Raw genomic sequence first — 19,654 nt, forward strand, 5'->3', positions numbered from 1 at the left:
CCCCATCTGGGGGGTTTCTTTGCTGGGCTGGACTTTTATAGCCCCCCCCCCAAATTTTACTTGCATCCCTGTTCTCTAAAAGGGCGGTTTTAGGGGGCGGTCCTAGGGGTGGGTAGGGGCATGGCCAGGGGACGGGGGGTGAGTTCCATCACCTTTTTTCAGAAAAAAAAATCCCTGGGAACAACTGTACAGATTTAAAAAAAAATACGAATATTCTAAAAAATGAATATATTCGTTTTTTAGAATATTCGCAATATTCAAAAACAAGAATATATAGCAATATAGCGAATATTCAAAAAAACAACAAATATAGAGCAATTTAGCTAATATAGTGCTATAACCTTCTTTGTCTAATAGTTGTAATTTTTTTCTCATCTGCAGTCCAGATTGGAAACAAATTACAACAATAAAAAAAATTTTTTTTGCACTATATTATCTAAATTGTTCTACATTTGTTTTTGTTTTTTTTATATTCGCTATACTGCTATATATTCTAGTTTTAGAATATTACGAATATATTCAAAAAACGAAAATATAGCACTATATTGAATATATTAGTTTTTTAGAATATTCGTCTTTTTTCCATCTGAAGTCATGATTCCCCCCTGCTTACCCCGGTTTTGAATATAAAAGCAATCATTATAGTAAAATAATTATGATTTAAAATGAAGGATATGGAGTCCAAAATGAAACTATTGAATGAAACAATTTGTTTTGAGGGTATGTATGGATCCATAGAGAGGAATTTTTTAACCGCATCAATGCCTAATGTATGTATAATATTACTATACAAGGATGATACATCCAAGGTTACCTATAACTTGTCATTTTCCCATTCAAAATCACTCATTGTTGTAATCAGTTGACTAGAATCCCTCAGGTTTTGATGACTATGTTGTCATTCCTGGCTAGATTGGTCATGGCTTTCTTCTGAGCTTTCGAGAGGTTGTGAGCGCCAGTGGGTGTGTTATTCTTTTCTGAGAAGGCCATTTTCAAGTCATTAAGTACTAGATTATAGAAGGGCTCTATATGGGACCCTCTGCTCTCCAGTGGATAAAAGTTGGATTTGGGTTTAAGGGATGAGTGGATGGCTGTGTGAAAGAGCTCGTCAACCAGGTGGTCAATATCAGCATCTTCCTCGGTTATTGTAATGATGGAAGGTGTTGGATGGCATTTCGGTTCGGAAATGGCGTTGCAGAGCTAATTTCCTAATATACTGATCAAGATCTATAAAGAGTTCAAAAAGGTCTGGGTTGTTACTGGGGCAAAATGATAGACTTCTGCTAAGTACATCTATTTCCTCTCTTCTTAGGATATGATCTGAAAGATTGAAAATACCTTTAGATCTCAGGTATTCAGTTGAGTTATCTAGACTTTGGGGAATAGTGGGCACACCTTTTTGTTGACAGGGTCGTTTGTTTCTTCTTTCCCCCCTACAGCCCCTCCTTCTGTGTTTGGACCTTTCTTCCTTTTTAATGGTTTTCGAAGTGGGCTGTAGAAATGTGTGATTTTTTTCTTGTGTACGGAGTGGAAGTGGGATTTTGGAGCGGACTGTGGGTTTGTGACACAGGATCGGAGTGAGTAGTTGTATACTGGAACTTATTGATCGGGGTGTGGTTGGGATAGGGGAGAGTTGATTGAGGGGAGGGGTGTTCGGAGAGGTTGTGAGGTAATAAAAAAAAATGTTCCGGGCTGGATGGGGATTTGCTGTAAGTTGAGATATTGATGTTATAGGCCCTTTTATCAGATAGGGGTGAGGGTGAGAACCTAGAGGTAGAATGATCTAATAGGCCAGCATATATTTGTTCGGACCAGTAGTGTGGCATCAGAGCAGGTTTTTAGTGCGGCGGGGGCCATAGTTACACCAAGGAGAACTCACCCAAAATGTGGAGAGACTGACCTTTGTCAAGATGAATCAGGCGTGGATCAGCCAGGATTTCCACCCACCAATTCCTGGTGCATCAGACTAGATCATCCATAGTGACACACCAACACTTTGATAAAAGAGACTGGTTTCTTCTGGCTGCCTGCCTCAGCTACTACTCTGATGCTGCCACCCGCCTGATGCCACACATCTGATGCCAAGTGCTCATGCTGCTGCCAACTCCACACTATGTCACCGTAACGCTCTGTGGCCTCCTGATGCTGACACCACTGCCCCACTCTGTTACTGGGTCACTCTGTGGTATCCTCCTGATACTGCTGCTGCTACTGCCATCTCCACACTATGTCACTTTGCCACTCTGTGGTCTCCTTATGCTGCTGCTATCTCCACACTATGTCACCTTGCCACTCTGTGGTCTTCTCATGCTGCTGTCAACTCCACACTATGTTACCTTGCCACTCTGTGGCCTCCTAATGCTGCCGCCACCTTCTGTGGTATTCTCATGCTGCTGCCAACTCCACACTATGTCACCTTGCCACTCTGTGGTATCCTCCTGATGCTGCTGCTGCTGCTAATGCCATCTCCACACTATGTCACCTTGCCACTCTGTGGTCTTCTCATGCTGCTGCCAACTCCACACTATGTCACCTTGCCACTCTGTGGCTTCCTTATGCTGCCGCCACCTCCAAACTATGTCACTTTGCCACTCTGTTGTATCCTGCTGCTGCTTCTGCCACCTCCACACTATGTCATCTTGCCACTCTGTGGTCTACTAATGCTGCTGCCAACTCCACACTATGTCACCTTACCACTTAACACTCTGTTGCCTCCTAATGCTGACACCACCTCCAAACTATGTCACCTTGCCACTCCTCATGCTGCTGCCAACTCCACACTATGTCACTTTGCCACTCTGTGGTATCCTACTGATACTGCTGCTACTGCCATCTACACATTATGTCATCTTGTTACTATGTGGTCTCCTGATGCTGCTGCTACTGCCATCTCCACATTACATCACTTTCCACTCTGTGGTATCCTCCTGATGCTGCCAACTTTGCACTATGTCACCTTGCCACTCTGTGGTATCCTACTGCTGCTGCTACTACTGCCATCTACACATTATATCATCTTGCCACTATGTGGTTTCCTGATGCTGCTGCTGCTACTGCCATCTCCACACTATATCACCCTGCCACTCTGTGGTATCCTCCTGATGCTATTACTGTCACCACATCCAGACTCGGTCATTGTGCCATTCTGTGACCTCCTCCTGCTGCTTCTACCTCACCACTATGTCATAGGGCCACTCTGTGGACTTCTCATGCTGTTCCCACCCTCCCCACTTTATTACTGGGTCACTATTTTGCCTTTCAGCCTGGCTGACATAATGATTTATTTGACTTTTCTTCTGATCTGACAGAAGGAAGGAAAAATGAGATGCACAATGGATCCTGTCTGTGTAGCAGCTGTAAGGCCTGTATGGTCCCATCAGAATCGGCCAATGATTTGGTAGCCAAAAGCAGGAGTGGGTACAAAACACAGAAGACACGCAAATATTGCATTCACGTGTCATCTCTGTTTTACATCCACTTCAGTTTTTTTGGGGCATTAGCAATACTGATGGATTATTGACCAAATTCTGACCAAGTGAAGGCGTATGCTCCACAGACTGGATCCATTTTTTGTGGGTTATTGTTCTGATGGATCAGAGGAAGGACAAATTAATCAGTGATGTCAACACAAACTTACTGCTGACACCCTCTTCACTCTGTCCAGGGGGGCTCTACTTGTATACCCGTTTAATAGAACAGGTTCTGTAGACATCTATGTGGAATCAGCTGGTGATGGTGTAAAAGGAGTGTGCTTCTTCTTGGCACTAGCATCGATCTATAAGGATAAGTTCATACTTGAGTTATTTGGTCAGTGTTGGCCCCGTGACTCCCCAAATAAGTGAAGTGTGCAGTGATTCTAAGAGTGACGCCTGTCATCTGCATGTCATACTGACTCACAGTATTTTTCACTACCACAGCAAACTCCCTATGCATGTTACTGCAAGGCACAGTGTTCTACACCCCTATAGTGGTTTTCTGCAGCCCGGAAATAGCTGTTTATTAACATGATTCACCGCGAATAAATTTGGAACAAAATTTTTGAAAAATTTGCTGATTTCTAGTTATTATATCTATAAGGAGTGTTTTTTTTTTCTTATATCAAGTTCTATGGTTTTCCTGAAAGTAGTTATCTCTTGTACAATTTCTATCTTTGGATATAGTTTTGATTTTTGTTTTAACTGGGTGTGTTGGTATTTTACAGGATCCTATGGCTTCTTGTTCACATGGGTTTTTAACAAAATGTTTTTTAGGCACAGTTTCCTGACAAATTTTTCTATGCCTATATACATATCAAATGTATTTAATGATGTTTAACAGCCTTTGTTTAACAGTCCAATCTGAGCCTCAGTCAACACACATTGACTCAAGTTTATTATAGAGTCAGTATCTTCTATTTTCTTACTTATCTCTCTTGCTGTTTTTGTTAAAAACGTCTTCCCTGCCCTCTATAGAATTCCGTTCCTGCGCCAAAATTTTGTCCATGTGGCAGAATTTTGTCTGTGCACCAAAAAATTTTCCTGTATGGGAAAAAAAAGGCTCCGTGCGCCAAAAACATCTAATCTAAGTTTACCTAAGTTTACATCACCTATAAATTGGCATGGGTTTCACTCAAAAAATGTGTAAAAATGTTGGTGCATTTTTGCCACATGGAGGTGAATTTGGGTCATGCCCCTTTTGCCATGAACCCACAACCCTTTCTTGTAAAGCCACAACCCATTATAAGCATAAAATGCTTAGTAAGGGATTATAAAACAGTTAGTAAATGTGATACAAAGCATGCATGCCAAGGTACATTTTCAATAGTAAAACTGCCCCACTGACTATAGATACATATTCCTATCACCCTCACTAATCAGCTCAATGTAAACGTTGTACAGTAGTCAAGCACTTAACTGAAGTGACAAAACATATTAAACAATTAAGGTAGAATCAAAGTAAAAGCAAGAGCAGCAACTCCGGCTTTGAGAAGTCATTCTTAAACCGTAACTTATTGTTCCAATAACCTGCTGACATATGGCAAACAAACAATAAACCATGTACTGTACCTGGCAGAAAAAAGCAAATATCTGTAGACATAGCTCAAAACTCAGGAGACTCAAAGACAAACAATAAAAAGTGTAGGCAGAAAAGGCCGCAAGAACAGACCGTTATGATGCTCACTATAACCCCTGGAATTATAGTTTTAAAAGCTATTGCACTGCAAAAATAAATAATGTATTCTGGATTTCATTATTTGTGTGAAGGGTATAACAAAGAAGTAGCTTGTTATTTCCACATATACATTTAACCTTTACTACATATATAAACACAGTCTCCATTTATTAGAATCAGTAGAATCCACTTTGTATGGATGTTCCTGTGCACACAGCAGACCATTTATCAGCCCACTGGAGATGCATATTAAGGGCTTGTTCACACGACTGTATGACTTTTGTGTTTTGCAGGCCATTTTTAACGGATCAGTGTTTCCGTTTTTTGTTTCAGTAGTGTTTCCAGTTCTATTCCGTTTTTTCGGTTTTCTATATGGCATATACAGTATACAGCAATTGCATAGAAAAATTGGGCTTGGCATAAAATTTTCAATAGATGGTTCTGCAAAAACTGAATAAATATGGAAGACATACGGAATACATTCCGTATGTATTCAGTTTTTTAGGGGGACCCATTGACTTGAATGGAGCCACGGAAAGTGATTTGCGGGCAATAATAGGACATGTTCTATCTTTGAACGGAACGGAAAATGGAAATCTGGAAACAGGATGCATGTGGAGTACATTCCGTTTTTTTTGCGGAACCATTGAAATGAATGGTTTCGTATGCGGAACTAAAAAAACGTCCCGTATACGGAAAGCAAAAAACTTTGTGTGAACGAGCCCTAACTATGACCAAAAGTTGGGATGAGCAAATTGAAGTCCACAAAGTGGACTTTGATCTGAATTTCAGAATAAATTTGATTCAGCAGAAAGCCTAATTTCCCTCGTGTTTCACGGTAGAGAATCGATTTAACTTGAAATAGTGTAAGAAAACAAAAAAATAATACTTACCTGCTCCATTTGCTCGTGATGGCCCACCCACCGCCATCTTGCTTTAACCTGTTTGGGACATAGGGTGTACGGGTACGCCCTGATGTCCTGGTACTTAAAGACACAGGGCGTACCTGTATGTCCTATGTATTTCCGATCACCACCGCGCGGCGGGCGGTGATCGGTACTGCGTGCCTACTCAAATAATTGAGCAGGCACCCGAGGACAATGTGCGGGGGGGGGGGGGGGGGTCCCATGGCCCCCCCGTGTCAGCGATTCAGACCTGCGGTTTGTGGCTTTTTATGGTGCGGCGGTGGTGCCATTGGGCCCCTGTGAAGCTATAGCGGAGGCCCGATAGAATGGAAGGCAGCGCAATACCTTCATGAGGCATCAGCGCTGCCTTTCTGTGACGAGCCTGTGAGATCCAGCCCCCTGGTTCTCACAGGCCGGAAGCTGTATGAGTAATACACACAGTATTACCCATACAGCCAATGCATTCCAATACAGAAGTATTGGAATGCATTGTAAAGAGGAATCAGACCCTAAAAGTTGAAGTCCCAAAGTGGGACGAAAAATAAAGTGAAAAAAAAGTTCCCCTCCAAAAAATTTTTAAGTTTCAAGTAAAACGTCATTTCCCCCAAACAAAGTAAAAAAAAAAATAGTAAAAAGTAGGGAGAAAAAAAAAGTTGACATATTAGGTATCGCCACGTCCATATCGACCAGCTCTATAAACATATCACATGACCTAACCCCTCAGATGAACACCGTAAAAAATTTAAAATAAAAACTGTGCTAAATAAACCATTTTTTGGTCACCTTACATCACAAAAAGTACAACAGTAAGCGATCAAAAAGGCAAATGCTCACCCAAAAAGTACCAATCTAACCATCACCGCATCCCGCAAAAAATTAGCCCATACCTAAGACAATCTCCCCAAAAAAAATAAAAAATATGGCTCAGAATATGGAGACACTAAAACTGAATTTTATATCAAGACACGGAGGCTCCTATTGCTTAACCCTTTCTTTACTGTCACACAATAGCAGCAAAGAATTTAACAAGAAAATCAGCCAATGGGCACATGGCCCTCCCCTTTAGTCCTAGTATAAAGGGAACACCCCTTCCGTCTGACTTCCTCTTTCTTTGCTGCTGCACACAAAGTTAAGTACCCCACCTCCCTGCCTGCAGGGCTGGTGGTTTTTTATTATCGCATTATCAATTGGTCCTTTTGCATCTAGATTATATTTTATGTTATTGTTGCTTTGGGGTGACGTTTTTTCCCCCTTATTAGGTGAAAGGGTGTCTGTTCTCCGGCGGCAGCAGCGGACGGCGGTCCCTCTCTACACTGGGTGACTAACTCTGTGTGGAGTGCTGGTTTTACTTTATCTTTTACTTGCTTCAGGGTCTGATTAGGTCTATTTTGGGGCATATTATACTCGGCAATGTCTTCTCACAATGCTGCCCCTTCAGCCCAGGGGACCCCTTCCCTTGGGGGCTCTCTCCCATCCCCTCAGAATTTGGGGATCACCCCACGCTCAGGGAGCGCTACTCCTGCTCCGCAGGATGCACAGGCCTTGTCCCTGCAACAATCGATTTCTGAGGCCATTGCCTCGGCCATGGGGTCCATGTCCTCTGTCCTGACACACTCTATTTCTTTAGCAATTAGCGCCAATGCCTCAACCACGGTATCCCCTGACAATGCTCCTATCCCAGCCCCTGATGCCTCCAGAAATATTGTGACTGATGGCCTTGTTCCATCCAATGACGGCGCTCTTCGGCCGCGCAAAAGAGCCTGTCCGCGCCAGGCAGAACGAGCACGGCATTGGAAGTCTGCCCGGTCTCAACCCGAGCTGGATTCCGATTCTAATAGGGAATCTGATGAGGAGGCTTTGCTCGAATCCTATGACGATATTGAGGATTTGGACATTGATGGGTCCCCCATCCAGGGGACGTCCGTCTCTTTTTCTTCATTACCCCGGCGACCGGAGGGGGTCGATCCGGCGGTCCCTGACCCTTCTGTCTCCCTTGTGGATCCGACGGGGGTCCCGTTATTTGACCCAGATTCCCTGCATCACCCCAGGTCCGTGGAGTGGCTTCCCGCCCCTCACGTGTCTGATTATCTGGAGTCCATGGTCCGTAAGCCCCTTAGCAAGGAGACACGGAATAAATTACGGGCAGAATGCCCCCGTCCGGCGATACCTAATAAGGTTTGCGAAACTCCGGTCGTGGACCCAAAGATGGTCCAGTTCCTGTCCAAGACAGGGTTTAGTCCAAAGAGAGGCCTGGACTCGGCTCTCAAGGCTTGTCAGGACAAGCTGCTGGACATTATGGGGCCCCTTACGAAGATCTTTGATCTGGCAGAGTCTGCCAAGGCAGAGGGTCAAATGGTCGACCCGGAGGAGCTCCGTGGTTGGGCGCAGAGAGCCATTTGCATGGCAGGTAATGCAAACACCTCTTTAAGCATTGAGAGATGGAAAGCCATTTTGCTGAAAATAGAGCCGAAACTGACGAATATGGCTCTGTCAGAGTCGGGTAAGGATGCCCAAGGGTTCCTCTTTGGGGATCCCTTCATTAAGGAGCTGGGGAAGTTTGTGGGGACATTTACCGCCCTGGATAAAGCCCAGGCATCGATGCGTAGAGTGTTTAGTAGTAGGGTTTCCGCTAGGGCCGGCAGTATTAGGGGCCGTCTGTCCGGCCGCTCCTCATTCCAGACCCGTGGTTCGGGCCAAGGCTCCTTCACGTCCTACCGCCAGCCCTCCCATGAGCAGCGAAACCAACCGTCCTTCTTCCCTTCCCATGGTGCTCCCGGACGTGGAAGACCTTACAGAGGAAACCAAACTCACAGACGCCCATATGGTAAGTTTACCTCCTCTTCTCCCTTTTTCGGAAGGTTATGTAGGGGGCAGACTCCGACATTTTTTGCATGCATGGATGTTCATTACCAGCGATCCCTGGGTGTTGGCCACGGTCCAGGGGTTTCATATAGAACTGGTCAATCGCCCGGTGGTCCCGCCCCCTCTTCCCCCCTCTTTTCGGTCTCGGTTGTCTCAAAACCTCGTAGACGCCGAATTGCGGACGTTGCACCTCAAGGGTGCTGTGGAACGGGCACCCCCGCTCGATCAGGGCGGGGTGGTCAGCAGTATATTCCTGGTGGAGAGGAAGGGCGGTCAGTTCCGTCCCGTCATTAACCTCAAGGCCCTCAATGCCTTCGTCAGGTACAGGCATTTCAAAATGGAGGGCATCCATCTCCTCAGGGACATGCTACTGCCCGGGGACTGGATGGCCAAACTGGACCTCAAGGATGCCTACTTGACGGTTCCTATAGCGCGTCCCTCCAGGGATCTTCTTCGCTTCCACTGGCAGGGGGCGTTGTGGCGCTTCACTTGTCTCCCCTTCGGACTTTCGTCCGCCCCCTGGTGCTTCACCAAACTGTTGCGTCCGGTGGTGGCGTGGCTTCGTTGTCGAGGGGTGAGATTGATAATATATCTGGACGATATTTTGATCATGGCCGAGGACCGTTCCTCCTTGCTGTCCCACATTCGGGTGTCAGTTCACCTTCTCTCCGCCCTGGGGTTCATAATCAACCGGGAGAAGTCGTGTCTGGTTCCTGCTCAGTCCATGGAGTTTTTGGGGTTCCGGGTGGACTCCCTGTCCTTGACTCTCAGTCTACCTCCGACAAAGGTTCGTGCGATTCGCAAGGAGCTGCGTCACACCCTATCTCTGTCGCAGGTTTCCCTGCGTCATTTGGCCAGAGTGATAGGTCTCCTATCATCTTCCATTCAGGCTATCTTTCCGGCCCCTATTCATTATCGGGCCCTCCAGCGTCTCAAGATTGCTCATCTGCAGGCCGGTGCTTCTTATGCGGATCTGGTCTCTTTGGATCCGGAGACCAGGGACGAGCTGGAATGGTGGATTGCCAATCTTTCTGCCTGGAACGGCAGGGCCCTGTTTGGCCCGCAGCCGGATGTTGTGATAGAGTCGGACGCCAGCCTTCACGGTTGGGGCGCCCATTGCGAGGGTGTGTCCACGGGAGGTCCTTGGTCCACTGCGGAGTCCCACTTGCACATCAATGCCCTGGAGCTCCTGGCGGGTTCTTTCGCGATTCGCAGCTTCACCTGCGGGAGGGCCAGGGTGTGTATTCGCCTCCGTATGGACAACATCTCGGCCGTCCGTTACATCAATGCCATGGGGGGGACCCGCTCAAGGATGTTGACACACCTGGCCAGGGACTTTTGGGATTATTGTCTGTCCCGCGATGTGTCGGTGGTGGCGGAGTATCTTCCGGGATTGCACAACACGCTGGCCGATTGGAATTCGCGCTACATCTCGGATTCGAGCGACTGGAGGTGGTGGTTTTCTCTTCCATCGAATCTCGTTGGGGCCCGTTTTTGATAGACCTTTTCGCTTCACGCTGGAACGCCCAACTCCCCAGATACTTCAGCTGGAGACCGGACCCGGCCGCGGAGGCGGTGGATGCTCTTCTTCAACCGTGGTCGGAGGGGGTGTTGTATGCATTCCCACCATTTTCACTGATTCCCCGGATTTTGGCCAAGATCCGCCTGCAAGCCTCGGAGATGGTGTTGATCCTCCCCTTCTGGGGCACTCAGTCGTGGTTCCCTCAGCTGTTGGACCTTCTGGTGGAGATTCCCCTTCTACTCCCGTCCCGTTCATCGCTGCTGCTGGACCCTCGGAACCTACCTCATCCGCTGATACTGGACGGGTCCCTTCGGCTGCTGGCCTGCAGAGTGTCGGGCTGTCGTGGCAGGCCGAGGGACTTTCGGAGACGGCTGTTTTCCTGTTGGAGAGTGCGTGGGCCCCGGGTACCAGAAGAGCCTACAGGGCAGCTTGGAGATCTTGGACTGGTTGGTGCCTCCTTCGGCACGTGGATCCCACTACGGCCTCTGTGGGCGAAATAGTTCAGTTCCTTAGTTCCCTTTTTGAGGACGGGAAAGCCTATCGTACTATAAACGTGTTTCGGTCGGCTATTTCATCGGGGCATATGGGTTTTGACGGTTGTCCTGCTGGTCGTCATCCTCTGGTGTGCCGTTTGCTTAGGGGTTCTCGCTTTGCGAGGCCTCCTAGACCTCGTTTTTCTAGTTCTTGGGACGTTTCTTCCGTTTTATCTTTCCTTTCGGCCTGGCACTCCAATGAGGACTTGTCCCTTCGCCAGCTGTCGGCTAAATTGGTTACCCTTTTTTGCCTGGTCTCTTGTAAGAGGGTGTCTGATGTTCGGGCTTTGGATCACGACGCCCGGTCTTTCACTCCGGAGGGCGTCACGTTCAACATTTCTCGGCGTACTAAGACTAACATTACGTCGGTTTCTTACCCCGCTTTTCCTTCGTCGGTGGCGCTCTGTCCGGTCGCCTGTCTGAGGGAATACGAGTCTAGGACTCTTTCCTTACGGTCCTCTTCGGCTCCTCAATTGTTTGTTTCCTTCCGGAGACCCTTTGCCCCGGTGGCTGCTGTTACACTCTCACGTTGGGTGAAGTGGATCTTGTCTCTCTCTGGTATTGACACCTCCATTTTCACAGCACATTCGGTTCGGGGGGCGGCTGCAACCTCCTTGACTCTGTCCGGGGCACGCTTGGAGGATGTCATGAGGTTGGCGGATTGGTCGCGGGTCTCCACGTTTAGGGAATTTTACTTCCGTCCAGGTACGCTTCCTTTCGCCTCTATTGTTGGTAGGCTTTAAACTAGCAATAGGAGCCTCCGTGTCTTGATATAAAATTGAATGATTTTCCTAAAATATGACGTAAAGTCATGATTTTATGAAAGACACGGAGGCGAGTATTGCCCCGCCCGTTGGTTTTTTTCCCTCCCTGGGACGTTTTTATATGTACTCTGTGTGGAGGGGGGGGAAGGGGGGGGTTGTTCACGTTGTTTGTGTTTTGTTATTTATTGGACTTATGTTAATTTATTATTGCCATTTTGACATGTCGGTTGCTTCCGGACGTAGGTATGATGTACACGTCTTTGACGTCTTTACTATTATTCTTTTATTTGTCTCTCTTTAAGGTGGACCGCATTGAGTCGGTTGGACTGCTGTGCGTATCATTCGTCAGGTTCCGGTTTTGGCGCCATGCCTTCCTAGTTCGTGGTTCGAGGATGTGGTGATCGTTTCGTTGGAGTTTCCTGGTGCCGGTTGTTCCAGTGTGTTCGGTGGATGGAGTTGTTGTGTCAAAGAAAGAGGAAGGGGTGTTCCCTTTATACTAGGACTAAAGGGGAGGGCCGTGTGCCCATTGGCTGATTTTCTTGTTAAATTCTTTGCTGCTATTGTGTGACAGTAAAGAAAGGGTTAAGCAATACTCGCCTCCGTGTCTTTCATAAAATCTTGACTTTACGTCATATTTTAGGAAAATCATTCAATTTTGTTTTGTTTTAAAAAAGCTGTTATTGTGTAAAACTTAAGTAAATTAAGTATACATATTAGGTATCGCCATGTCTGTAATAACCTGCTCTATTAAAATATCACTTGACCTAACCCCTCAGGTAAACAACGTAAAAATGTTTAAATTAAAACTGTGTAAAAAAAGCAATTTTTTGTCACCTTACATCACAAAAACTGTAATAGCAAGCGATCAAAAAGTCATATGTACCCCAAAATAGTGCCAGTCAAACTGACATCTCATCCCGCAAAACATTAGACCCTACCTAAGATAATCGCCCAAAAACTGAAAAAACTATGGCTCTCAGACTATGGAGACACTAAAACATTATTTTTTTTTTGTTTCAAAAATGATATTATTGTGTAAAACTTAAATAAACTTACATAAATAAAAAAGAGTATACATATTAGCTGCGTCCGTAATAACCTGCTCTATAAGAATATCACATGACCTAAGCCCTCGGGTGAACACTGTAAAAAAAAAAAGGTGTAAAAAAAAGCCATTTTTTGTCACATTACATCACAAAAAGTGTAATAGCAAGCAATCAAAAAGTCATACGAACCCCAAAATAGTGCCAATTAAACAGTCATCTCATCCCACAAAAATCATACCCTACCCAAGATAATCGCCCCAAAAACTATGGCTCTCAGACTATGGAAACACTAAAACAGGATTTATTTATTTATTTTTGGTTTCAAAAATGAAATCATTGTCTAAAACTGACTTTAAAAAAAGTATACATATTAGGTAACGCCGCGTCCATAATAACATGTTCTATAAAAATATCACATGACCCAACCCCTCAGGTGAATACCGTAAAAAAAAATTGAAAAATGTAAAAAAAAGCCATTCTTTGTCACCTTACATCACAAAAAGTGTAATAGCAAGCGATCAAAAAGTTATACGCACCCCAAAATACTGCCAATAAAACTGTCATCTCATCCTGAAAAATTATGGCTCTATGGAAACACTAAAACATGATTTATTTTGTTAAAAAAATTAAATCATTGTGTAAAACTTACATAAATAAAAAAATAGTATACATATTAGGTATTGCCGTGTCCGTGACAACCTGCTCTATACAAATACCACATGATCTAACCTGTCACATGAATGTTGTAAATAACAAAACAAAAAAAATGGTGCCAAAAAAGCTACTTCTTGTTACCTTGCCTCACAAAAAGTGTAATATAGAGCAACCAAAAATCATATGTACCCTTAACTAGTACCAACAAAACTGCCACCCTATCCCATAGTTTCTAAAATGGGGTAACTTTTTTGGAGTTTCTACTCTAGGGGTGCATCAGGGGGGCTTCAAATGGGACATGGTGTCAAAAAACCAGTCCAGCAAAATCTGCCTTCCAAAAACCGTATGGCATTCCTTTCCTTCTGCGCCCTGCCGTGTGCCCGTACAGCAGTTTACGACCACATATGGGGCGTTTCTGTAAACTACAGAATCAGGGCCATAAATTTTACGTTTTGTTTGGCTGTTAACCTTTGCTTTGTAACTGGAAAAAATATTAAAATGGAAAAACTGCCAAAAAAGCTAAATTTTGAAATTGTGTTAATTTTCCATTAATTCTTGTGGAACACCTAAAGGGTTAACTACATTTGTAAAATCAGTTTTGAATACATTGATGGGTGTAGTTTCTAGAATGGAGTCATTTTGGGGTAGTTTCTATTATGTAAGCCTCACAACGTGACTTCAGACCTGAACTGGTCCTTAAAAAGTGGGTTTTTGAACATTTCTGAAACATTTCAAGATTTGCTTCTTAACTTCTAAGCCTTGTAACATCACCCAAAAATAAAATATCATTCCCAAAATGATCCAAACATGAAGTAGATATATTGGGAATGTAAAGTAACAATATTTGGAGGTATTACTATGTATTATAGAAGTAGAGAAACTGAAACTTGGAAATTTTGTATTTTTTTATAAATAAAAATGAATTTTCTTACTCCATTTTACCAGTGTCATGAAGTACTATATGTGACGAAAAAACAATCTCAGAATGGCCTGGATAAGTAAAAGCATTTTAAATTTATCACCACATAAAGCGACACTGGTCAGATTTGCAAAAATGGCTTGGGTTTTAAGGTGAAAATGAGCCCGGTCCCTAAGGGGTTAAGATCCTGGCTGCGCGACTTTTCACTCCAGACCTTCAAGCAAATGTCACGGCTGAGGATGGGGAAAACCCTCAGCCGTGCGATGCCAGAAGATGTTATTGGCTGCTCAGCCAGGATGACAGAATTAAGGAGCAGGTCACCTCCTATCACCTCCCTAACCTGACCCTGACTCCTAACCATATGAGCTAACCCTGATGGTGGGAGGGCTCATACACCAGAACCTAATATTCCTACTTGCCCTCAGGATTGCCCTGGAAGAAGGAGCAGGGTAAGACGACCTGTTCCTTCTGGACACGGAGGAACAGGAGTCTCACTGGCCAATCTGCAAGGAGATGGGGTACATAAACAGACGTATGGATATGGCAGGAGAACTACTCTTGTTCACACCTACCTGCCACAGCCTTGCTGACTGGATCCCGTGCTTACAAGCTGATGTCCAGACCAAACATAAATGGACACAGCAAACACAAATACACACACAGGAACCCAGATCCATACCTGCATTAAACATGAAAGGAAAGCAACATCAACTTAACATCACATATAAACATTTATGACCACAAGGGTGGCCCTCACTGGCAGATGGTATAAGGGACCAGGAGAGTGCCTCCAGCTTACAAACATGGCTGGAGTACTGATCTTAACTGAGGCTTTATAGCCCATGTAGCCACACCCACACACAGACACACCCAGTGCACACACACACTAGGAAAGAAGTTAACCCTTCCAACACAAGGCAAGGGAAGACGGACACTTAAAGGGGAAATACACACATAAACACACACTTCACCTGTTGCCGCGGGCAACGGCATGCGTTGCAACCATGTCCTGGGGATCAGCCAGAAGGCCGAGACACTGCCACCACATGCATACAACACCAAACGTCATCATGGGCAACCAAGTGAAGGAAAATTTCACTATGCACACCATAGGCCATGACAGGAAAAGGGTGGCCCGTCGTGAGCAAATGGATAAGGTATTTTTTTTGTTTTCTTTTTCAATTTTTCACTCATTTATTTATACCAGATGCATTGATCATGTATGAACGCAGAATTTGAGGGGCACAATGACGGGGGTGGGGCAATCGCCGTTCTCTGTCATTGCACCCACTACTTATAAAGAAATGCGTCACCACACTGATTTTTATTTTTTATTCAGCAATGCAGCAGAATAGAATTTTTAAATACTTCGCTCATCTTAAACCATAAGCTTATATGCTTAATGTTTTATAATGGAGAAAATGTACTAAGCCTTTGTCACTGAGAAAATAACTCATCTGCAAACAAACCACAGTAAATATGCAAGCCCCTGTCTGAAAGCGATAGTGGAGGGTGATACCTGCTTCATTTGTTTCACAAATACAGTGGATATAAAAAAGTCTACACACCCATGTTAAAATGTCAGGTTTCTGTGATGTAAAAAAATGAGACAAAGATAAATCATTTCAGAACTTTTTCCACCTTTAATGTGACCTATAAACTGTATGACTCAATTTAAAAACAAACTGAAATCTTTTAGGTGGAGGGAAGAAAAAAAATTAAAATAATGTAGTTGCATACATAAGCACACCCTCTTATAACTGGGGATGTAGCTGTGTTAAGAATTAAGCAATCACATTCAAAATCATGCTAAATAGGAGTCAGCATACACCTTCCATCATTTAAAGTGCCTCAGATTAACCCCAAATAAAGTTCAGCTGCTCTAGTTGGTCTTTCCTAAAATTTTCTTAGTCGCATCCCACAGCAAAAGCCATGGTCCACAGAGAGCTTTCAAGGCATCAGAGGGATCTCTTTGTTAAAAGGTATCAGTAAGGAGAAGGGTATAAAAGAATTTCCAAGGCATTAGATATACCATGGAACACAGTGAAGACAGTCATCATCAAGTGGAGAAAATATGACACAACAGTAACATTACCAAGAACTGGACGTCCCTCCAAAATTGATGAAAAGACAAGAAGAAAACTGGTCTGGGAGGCTACCAAGAGGCCTACAGCAACATTAAAGGAGCTGCAGGAATATCTGGCAAGTACTGGCTGTGTGGTGCATGTGACAACAATCTCCCGTATTCTTCATATGTCTGGGCTATGGGGTAGAGTGACAAGACGAAAGCCTTTTTTTATTACAAAGAAAATCATCCAAGCCAGGCTACATTTTGCAAAAACACATCTGAAGTCTCCCAAAAGCATGTGGGAAAAGGTGTTATGGTCTGATGAAACCAAGGTTGAACTTTTTGGCCATAATTCCAAAAGATATGTTTGGTGCAAAAACAACACTGCACATCACCAAAAGAACACCATACCCACAGTAAAGCATGGTGGTGGCAGCATCATGCGTTGGGGCTGTTTTTCTTCAGCTCGAACTGGGACCTTAGTTAAGCTAGAGGGAATTATGAACAGTTCCAAATACCAGTCAATATTAGCACAAAACCTACAGGTTTCTGCTAGAAAGCTGAACATGAAGAGGAACTTCATCTTTCAACATGGCAGCAACCCAAAGCATACATCCAAATTAACAAAGGAATGGCTTCACCAGAAGAAGATTAAATTTTTGGAATGGCCCAGCCAGAGCCCAGAACTGAATCCCATTTAAAATCTGTAGGGTGATCTGAAGAGGGCTGTGCACAGGAGATGCCCTCGCAATCTGACAGATTTGGAGTGTTTTTGCCAAAAAGAGTGGGCAAATCTTGCCAAGTCAAAAATGTGCCATGCTGATAGACATACCCAAAAAGACTGAGTGCTGTAATAAAATCAAAAGGTGCTTCAACAAAGTATTAGTTTAAGGGTGTGCACACTTATGCAACCATATTATTTTATTTTTAGATTTTTTCTTTCCTCTTCCTAAAAGATTTTGTTTGTTTTTCAATTTAGTTGTACAGTTTATAGGTCATTAGAATGGTAGAAAAAGTTCTGAAATGATTTATCTTTTTTACATCACAGAAAAATGACATTTTAACAGGGGTGTGTAGACTTTTTATATTTACTGTAGCTCATGTATCACCAACATACTCTGCAGCACTGTATAGAGATTATCACAAGTCCCATCAGTCCTCCCCTGTGTAGCTCAAAAATGTATTGTGGACACATGCAGGGACTAATTAACCAATTAAACTTGGGGTCTTGGAGGAAAATGGATTATCCAATGGAAACCAACACAGACACTGGGAGAATGTGCAGACTTTTAATGCTAACCACTGAGCCACCAGGCTCCAGTTTATACAAACAGAAACATCTTTGTCTACAGCCATAAACCAGAAGGAAATGTAGATCCAATTATATGCTGTAACGCTTTGCTTAGGGTATTTATGACTGATTTCATTATAGAGACAATTTTGGAAGAATAAATGGTACATAATATTTTTCCATCAGGGGCTTATGACTCTGCTCACTTTCTCCATACATTTCATTATACGAAATTTCAATAAGCATTTCAGGAGAGAGCATATTCTTTATGTGTTTTAGTAGTTCTATATGCTGTGTATTACTGATTACCATTGTACACTCTGATGTAAATGTATGTTAAATTGCTACTTATCCAGTTCCTTTCATATCCATTCACATTTATTTGAAACTGCCCTCTGAACCTGCACTAGTAACAATGGCTTTTAGTTTGTACTTGTGCACCAGTGGTACCATTCTCACTGAATACATTTTCCAGATTGCCTTATGACTATTAATCTTTGATTACTAATAAAACAACAATCATTAAAAATTATAATTGTTGATTTTTTTAGGTGGAGATGAGTTCCAGGTCCGATTCTAATGAATCAGTCAGAATATTCTTTCCAAGTATAAATAAATTTAACCTGAATCAAAACTGCTCCAATTGGCCTCAGAATTGATGTATGACACTCTTAGGACTCCTTTTTTAAACTTTTTTTTAGAGCTGTCCCTATTTCTCGCCCCTTTCAAGCTCTGTAACGCAAATAACTCATTAGTAAATCCTTTTAGAGTGACAGAAACATATATAGATATGGGTAAGTACATTACTGACCATGTTGAAAAAACTGCTTGCCTAAAAACACACTGCACAGATTTTTTATGTTTTTTTTTTTATAAAAAATTGTCCCTTATTGGGGGCAAATGCAGAAGTTCTGAACAAGTGGACCAAAAACTATGCCTTTACGGGGGCAGATGTCTGAACGTGCTTATACACACGGTACTATTGAAGAAATCATTAGCTTGTTCTGAACAAGAGGTTCAGAAATGTTCCCTTTTTCAGAAGCAGTAGTAGTACAGTATAGAACCTGACGGACAAGGCAGGAGATGTGTGACTGTAGTGACAGAAGGGGGGGGGGCAGCAGATATGGCAGAAGCAGTAGCAATACAAAATGGAACATGATGGATAGGCAGACAGTGACAGTGACATAGTTTGGCTGGCGATAAATAGGCACCGTCAGCAATGGCAAATCTATTCATTGGCATCGGCCTGAGGTGTGTGAAAATCTTTATCTTCATCATCTGCCTGATTTATTTTCACAAATATTATGTTTTCTACACATTTGGAGGACAATTTTGTGTGCTTTGGTAAAATGACACCACCAGCTTTGCTAAATACTCTCTCTGACATTAAACTGGAGCAAGACAGTACACCAACTGGGCCAGTTCCAGCAAAAGTTCAAATCTGCTCTTCAAAAGTCCATAGGCTCAGGTAAGCAAGATGTGGAAGCTGTTCTTCCACGATCCTTTGTTGCATCAGTGTGAGCATTGGCTCCAATATAAATATAAGGGAGATGACATAGTTGATGCTGCTGTTCTGCCTACCGAGAAGTCTGGTGGCCTTTTCAATATGCTCGAGTAAGCCACACTCTCCTGGACATGGCCAATACCTTCTGCAAACTACAATATTATCTTAAAAAGCTTTGCAACATCAAATTTATCAGGTGCACCATGCAGGGAACATATTTTATATCGAGCTCAGCCAAAATGTTTCTGCCATTGTCTCTGACCATGCTTCTTAAAACTTTGTAAACACTGTGTACATTTTTGCCAGGATTGCCACCATTGTGCAATGTGGTTATTTCCCATTCATTTTTTACTGGCAAAATGTATAAAATGTGCATCACTGGTGAAACCGTCTAGGTAATTCCTAGTGTTGAGCGAGCATGCTCGGCCAAACATC

This window comes from Bufo gargarizans, chromosome 5 (assembly GCF_014858855.1).
Source record: "Bufo gargarizans isolate SCDJY-AF-19 chromosome 5, ASM1485885v1, whole genome shotgun sequence".
In the NCBI taxonomy this organism is placed as follows: domain Eukaryota; kingdom Metazoa; phylum Chordata; class Amphibia; order Anura; family Bufonidae; genus Bufo; species Bufo gargarizans.